Genomic DNA, 7,870 nt, shown 5'->3' with positions numbered 1-7,870 from the left:
GATCCTGTCTCTTCTGAGGCAATGTCAGTTGATCCAGATCACTTATTTCATTGGTGAACAAGGGAGGTTCATCTTCCCAAGTTTCAATACTAAATAATTTGGCATTCAGCTTCATGATTGCACCAAGAAACTTGGCAGTTTGCTCTTCAGTAACATCCTCATTCTCTTCAGAAGAGGAATACTCATCAGAGCTCATGAATGGCATAAGGAGGTTCAATGGAATCTCTATGGTCTCTAGATGAGCCTTAGAGTCCCTTGGTTCCTCAGAGGAAAGCTCCTTATTGATCACTGAACGTCCCAGGAGGTCTTCCTCCTTGGGATTCACGTCCTCCTCTCCCTCTTTGGGTTCGGCCATTTTGCTTATGTCAATGGCCTTGCACTCTCCTTTTGGATTTTCTTCTGTGTTGCTTGGGAGAGTACTAGGAGGGATTTCAGTGATCCTTTTACTCAGCTGGCCTACTTGTGCTTCCAAATTTCTAATGGAAGATCTTGTTTCATTCATGAAACTGACAGTGGCCTTAGATAGATCAGAGACTAGATTTGCTAAGCTAGATGGATTCTGCTCAGAATTCTCTGTCTATTGCTGAGTGGATGATGGAAAGGGTTTATTATTGTTAAACCTATTTCTTCCACCATTATTAAAGCCTTGTTGAGGCTTTTGATCCTTCCATGAGAAATTTGGATGATTTCTCCATGATGAGTTATAGGTTTTTCATTTGGTCAACCCTCGTTTTCCACTCTAACTTCCACAGTCTGAACCACCATATCCCTCTCACAATGACTGACAGTAATAAAAATTCAAACAGACAAAAGATGCCTCATAAGAATGATCATCCCCTATTAAATTCATTATCTTTTATAATTCATTTATTAATATTAAATACATAAAATATGAACCACCATATCCCTCTCACAATGACTGACAGTAATAAAAATTCAAACAGATAAAAGATGCCTCATAAGAATAGTATCGTGTAGGCAGAATACAATTGTAAATCAAGAAAACACTATTGAGACCATTAAATAGGAGACTAAAACATAGAGGCTAAAATAATGCAAGCAAAAAATGAAAAAACCAGAGATCAACTAGATATAAAATTCTAATACACAACAGGAGAAGCCCGTTACTTTTTGGCCACCCAAACCAAACTAGAAATACACAAGGAACATAACAAAACGAGGGCCAATATGACAACAACTAATTTAACATCAGGGAAATCATCAAAACTTAATCGTCAAAAGAACTTAGTGGCTACAAGGGAAGTGGTAAAACAAAGACTTTAATGTTTCCTTGTAACTATAATGGAGGACAGAAATAATATTTAGCATATTACAAAGGAAAACCAACGAGACTGAACATCAATTCTATGATGATGATCAGAATGAACTCAAAAGTGATATCTAAAGCTAGGTTCTCCAGTGACCCCCATCTGGCCCCTGCGTGGTGATTATTCAAAAATTCAGAGTGCTGGACCACCAATCCATTCATCTTCAGTCTCACTTATTCTTGGTTTCATTGCTTCCAGTAAGAAGTAAATATAAGTAGTGAAACCTCTTTTTGTCATCACTTCATTATTGCTAGCTATCCTATTAGCTACCACACTCACTACTACTTAACAAATAATATTGTGAAATTAGCATTAGCAGTATCACTTTTCATTTTTACAAAGCAGCAGTAGCACTGTTTGTCGGTTCCCATTCCCTTTAAGTCATTAAAATATTGCTAACGTGCATATCAAAGAAACTTTGGCAAATTAAACTTTAATTCTTACAACTCAAGCAAGACACCATCAGCTAATTAAACTTGAAGACTTAAAGGGAGAGAAATCAACCTGAAAGTAGTAGCTAGTAAGAGGCTTTTATATTATGTACTTTTCTGTTCTGCCGAAAGTAGTAGTTGTAGCATAGTGTGCTGTGTGACAAAATAAGCTTTCATAAGAGATTGTGTAGCATATTAGTTAATGTCAAAATAATAATTATCTTGACACTTTAATTAAGCAAAGTGTTCCTCTACTATATATATGAGTTTAATTACCTTAAATGACTTTATTAAAAATTAAGAAAAAGCTGTAGAATGGTTACAAAGGTACTGAGAGTGCAGAGAAGTTGATACCTGAGGAAGTAATGAGCATCCTTTTGCAGTCTTCCTAATGGAGGGGTCAGAGCTTTCTGCAAAGGAGCATCAGAAATAATATTAACATCTGTAATTGTAATAAATAAAGCATCCTTATTATGTATGCTATAGCCACCTTATGTGAGAAGAAAAAATTAATTCAAGAGGGCTTGCTATCTAAATTCTAAATTACCTGAATCCTACTAAAGCTTAAGAAGATAAGGGAAAACTTTTTGTTGCAATCTTCGAAAGAATGGTTAAACCCAAAACACAAGAGTTAACAATAAGCAAATCAAGTCTAGAAATGATTACATTGAAAATCTCCAATCTCACACATAGAAAGTCGGGGAAATCCAATCTTATTGATTTCAAGTGCATTCAGTTCAGAAATATCCATGATATATTAGATTAGTTTAAAATCAGTTTAACAATCACAATGTGAGTTTAATAGTTAGAGCCATTTCTTATGAACCAGCCTTGAACAAGCCACTTATTTCACATAATTTTGTTGATCAACTTTCTTAGGATCATTTCAAGGCATGTAAATCAAGCACAATGACATGTTACAATTTATAAATTTCGGTCACGAACTTCATATAAATAACTCCAAACAATAAAATTCTAGATAAAACATGAAAGATGAAAAATGAAGAAATCAAAAATGAAACCTCGAATGATGGAGGAATTAAAAATGAAACCTCGAATGATGGAGGAATAAAAAATGAAGCATTAAAAATGAAGCATGCCGGAATCGTTTCCGGGAGGAGGATCAGTCCGGGGAGCTGGAGGTGGGCCGGGGGAAGCGGCACGGCAGCTGAAATGGCGTCGCCAGAGGAGGACGGTGGTGGAGAGTGGGTGAACAGAAGGAGTGAGTGAAGGAGAGAAGAGAAGGAGGTTCACGGAAGAAGAAGAAGGGGTAACCGTGACGGAGGAACGACGGCAGTGGAGAATTATGGCGGCACAACCGTGAATTTAGGGTAGAACAAAGGGGAATTGTGTTTTTGGTGATTGGGGAACTTGGGGATGAAACGGGGAATTTGGGGATTTGGGTTCTGAAATTTGGATGCGGGAGGTGGAGGCGGGTATTTGTGATTTTAGTGATAAAAATCAACAGATAATTTGTCGATTTTAATTTAAAAAAAAGCAACACTCTAAACGTCTATTTTATATCTTAAATCTATACCGTTCGTTTAATTTTAGAAAGCAATCTAGATCGTTTATATTTATCGACGGTAAATGTTTTTTATATTTTAAATAATAAAATCAACGACATATTCGTCGATTTTAAAATAAAAGTATTTTCCACTTCTCGCTCGTTGACAGTGTAACGATAATAGCGTTAAGGTTAATTCATTATAAAAATATCGACGGCTTGGCCGTCGATTTTAATATTTTATTTTCAATTGACAATATCGACAGCAAGCTGTCAAAAAATATCGACGGCAGAAATAGCCGTCGATTTTGGTGTCGAAAAAAAGGCTTTTTCTTGTAGTGTGGGGAGGTCGATACCAACTTCTGTGGGTTAGTTATTTTCTTCTCAACACCAATGTTTTATTTTCTTTGTTAGTTCGTTATAGCATTTGCATGTTTGATTGCATGTTTGCTTGATTTTGTGCATATTTTACCACTACTTAGTTGAAGTAATATTTTCTTTTTCAAGAAACTTTTTATAGCATTTTACTAATTTGAATTAAAATTATTTATTGAACTTGTTTGAAGAAATATTATATTGGAACATGGTTTAGAGCTCGAACACATAAAACCAGTGAGATTTTGAGCCTATTTGATTGGTTGCATTTTATCAACCAATATTTTATTTTTGGTGTGTGTTTTTCTCTCTAAAATTGTGATCTTTGTCTTGCTTAATTCTATATTTCCATTATTTGATGTATGCATGCACTTATATGATTGAGGCCCTTGTTTTACTGAGCTTACATACCCATATGGCCTTACCCTTTCACTATCCTTTGCAAACCAATGTTGAGCCTATTATACCCCTTTGTTCTTTACTTTAGCTCATCACTAACTCTAAGCAAAAAACAATAATGTCCTTAATTTGAATCCTTAGTTAGCTTAGACTAGTGAGAGTGCTCATGAATTAAGTGTGGGGAAAGTGGGTTTGGAAACGTTGGTTTTGGGAATTAAGTATGTTAGACTTCTTTGTGAAAATGTGAAAAAAATGTTGAGCATATATTCTTGCACTCAATACCTTAATCATATGCATTGAGAAAAATAAGAAAAATAACCAACAAAAAAAAAGAAAAAAAAAAGAAAAGAAAAAAAGAGCAAATAATAAAAGGGGACAAAATGCCCCAAAGTAAATGGTGAAAGCAATGCATATGTACTGTACTCGAAATTAGAATGCATGAATATGTGGAAAACATGGTTAATGGATAGTTAGATATTGTATTATGATTACATGGATTATCTAAGTTAGGTGGAAAGTTTAAGTTAATTAAGGATTCAGATTTCAGTCCACTTGACCAAATACATTCCTACCTTGACCCTAATCCCATTACAACCCTTAAAAGACTTCTTGATATGTGTATTTTTGCATTAAATTTTTGTTGATTGGTAGAAGAAGAGTGATGAGCGGATATTTTATACGCTTTTTGGGGGTATTTTCATATAGTTTTTAGTAGGATTTAGCTACTTTTAGTATATTTTTATTAGTTTTTATGCAAAAATCACATTTTTGGACTTTATATGAGTTTTTGTGTTTTTCTGTGATTTCAGGTATTTCCTGGCTGAAATTGAGGGACCTGAGCAAAAATCTGATTCAGAGACTGAAAAAGGACTGCAGATGCTGTTGGATTCTGACCTCCCTGCACTCGAAATGGATTTTATGGAGCTACAGAAACCCAATTGGTGCGCTCTTAATTGCTTTGGAAAGTACACATCTAGGACTTTCCAAAAATATATAATAGTCCATACTTTGCCCAAGTTTTGATGATGCAAACTGGCGTTTAAACGCCAACTTCCTGCCCTATTCTGAAGTTAAACGCCAGAAATAGGTTACAAACTAGAGTTAAACGCCACAAACAGGCTGCAACCTGGCGTTTAACTCCAAGAGAAGCCTCTACACGTGTAAAGCTTAATTCTCAGCCCAAGCACACACCAAGTGGGCCCTAGAAGTGGATTTCTGCACTGTCTATCTTAGTTTACTCATTTCCTATAAACCTAGGTCACTAAGTTAGTATAAAAACTACTTTTAGAGACTTACTATGTACCTCATGACATTTTACATCTGAATTTGTATCTTCTACGACATGAGTCTCTAAACTCCATGGTTGGGGGTGAGGAGCTCTACTGTGTTTCGATGAATTAATGCAATTACTACTGTTTTTCATTCAATCACACTTGTTTCTATTCTAAGATATTCACTTGCACTTCAACATGATGAATGTGATGATCCGTGACATTCATCACCATTCTCAACTTATGAACGCATGCCTGACAACCACCTCCATTCTACTTTAGATTGAGTGTGTATCTCTTGAGTTCCTGGCTCATACGTTTGATTGCATCTCCTGACAGCAGAGCATTCAAATCTGTGAGATCAGAGTCTTCGTGGTATAAGCTAGAATCAATTGGCAGCATTCCTGAGATCCGAAAAGTCTAAACCTTGTCTGTGGTATTCCGAGTAGGATCCGGGAACGGATGACTGTGACGAGCTTTAAACTCATGAATGCTGGGCGCAGTGACAGTGTGCAAAAGGATCAATGGATCCTATTCCAACATTAGTGAGAACCAGCAGATGATTAGCCATGTACATGGACCCTTTTCACTGAGAGGATTGCTGGTAGCTTTTGACAACGGTGATCCACCAACATACAGCTTGCCATGGAAGGAGACCTGCGTGCGTGAAGAAGAAGACAGTAGGAAAGCAGAGATTCAGAAGACAGAGCATCTCCAAAACCTCAATCTGTTCTCCATTACTGCATAACAAGTATTATTTATTTTATGTTAATTACTCTTCATAAACCCAATCATTTTTATTATTAATTTCCTGACTAAGAATTACAAAATAACCATAGCTTGCTTCAAGCCGACAATCTCCGTGGGATCGACCCTTACTCACGTAAGGTATTACTTGGACGACCGAGTACACTTGCTGGTTATTTGTGTGGGGTTGTGAAAAGTGTGAATCACAATTTCGTGCACCAAGTTTTTGGCGCCATTGTTGGGGATTGTTCGAGTTTGGACAACTGACGGTTTATTTTGTTGCTTAGATTAGGAAAAATTTACCTTTTTAATTTAGAGTCACAAAAATTGCATCTTCTATTATTGTTTTTTGTTAAAGTTCTAAAATCCTTATTTTCTTTTTCTAAAATTTTTTTCAAAAATTTTTATAAACTAATAATTGAGTTTTTCTGTTTGAGTTTAGTTTCATATTTTAAGTTTGGTGTCAATTGCATGATTTTATTTTTCTTTCAATTTTTTTTGAATTATTAGTGCTCAGAATATAAAAATTTTTAAGTTTGGTGTCCTTTGTGTTTCTGTTTTCTTAAAAATTTTTCAAAAGTTGTTCTTAGCGTTCATCGTGTTATTCAAAGTTTTCCTGTTTGTTTTCTTTGTTTTGATCTAAAAATTTAAGTTTGGTGTCATTTTTACTGTCTTTCTCTTTCTTCATTAAATTCAAAAATATCTTTTCTCTTTATTTTAATTAATTTTCGAATTTTCCTTTAAAAATTTAAATTTTTATTTTAAAACTTTTTATTCTATCTTATCTTAGTTTTGAAATTTCAAAATTCAAAATCTTTTTCAAAAATCATATCAAAAGTTTTTCAAATCTTCTTAATTAAGTGATTATTTTAGTTTTCAAATTTATTTTTCTCTTAGTTTTCGAAATTTATATTTTAATTTTTAATTATTTTATTTTATCTTATTATTTTTATTTATTTTTAATTATTCGGTTTGTTTCTACTTAAATAAATTAAAAACAAAAATATATTTTATTTGCAATTCATATCAATTCCCTTTTATCCATCATGGACCTAAATGGAAATGAACAATCCAAAAGGACTTTAGGGTCATATGCTAACCCCATTACTGCTGCATATAGGAGTAGCATCTGTATACCTCCCATCAAAGCAAGCAGTTTTGAGCTAAATCCTCAGCTTATTGTCATGGTGCAGCAAAATTGCCAGTATTCTGGTCTTCCTCAGGAAGAACCTACTGAGTTTCTGGTGCAGTTCTTGCAAGTTGCTGATACAGTACATGACAAGGAAGTAGATCAGGATGTCTATTACTTTTTCCATTTGCTGTAAAAGATCAAGCTAAGAGGTGGTTAAATAACCAACCTACAGCAAGCATAAGAACATGAAAATAGTTATCAGACAAATTCCTGAATCAGTATTTCCCTCCAAAAAGGATGACACAGCTAAGGCTGGACATCCAAGGCTTTAAACAAGAGGATGATGAATCCCTTTATAATGCTTGGGAGAGGTACAGAGGGATGCTAAGGAAATGCCCCTCTAAAATATTTTCAGAGTGGGTGCAGTTAGACATCTTCTACTACGGGCTTACAGAAAAATCTCAGGTATCTCTAGACCACTCAGTTGGTGAATCTATATACATGAGAAAGACTATTGAAGAGGCTCAAGAGCTTATCGATATAGTTGCTAGAAATCAGCATCTGTACATAAGTAATGAGTCCTCCATGAAAGAAGAAGCTAAGGCAGTATCAACTGACTTTAGTCCTCAGGAACAAGTTGCTGAACTCAATTAGCAACTATCTTCTATAACAAGGCAGTT

General features: G+C 34.9%; 1 long non-coding RNA gene across 1 annotated transcript; it reads right to left on the bottom strand.

Annotated features, from left to right (window-relative positions):
• On the bottom strand, nt 1,406-2,437 carry LOC107634416. The gene is made up of 3 exons (XR_002359336.1): nt 2,307-2,437; nt 2,083-2,169; nt 1,406-1,437 (listed from the first exon to the last, which is right to left on the bottom strand). It is a non-coding gene; the product is annotated as an uncharacterized LOC107634416 (long non-coding RNA).

Source organism: Arachis ipaensis, chromosome B03 (genome assembly GCF_000816755.2).
Source record: "Arachis ipaensis cultivar K30076 chromosome B03, Araip1.1, whole genome shotgun sequence".
NCBI lineage: Eukaryota > Viridiplantae > Streptophyta > Magnoliopsida > Fabales > Fabaceae > Arachis > Arachis ipaensis.
Note: the sequence above shows the minus strand (reverse complement) of the source record. Positions and strands in the feature narration are given on the sequence as shown.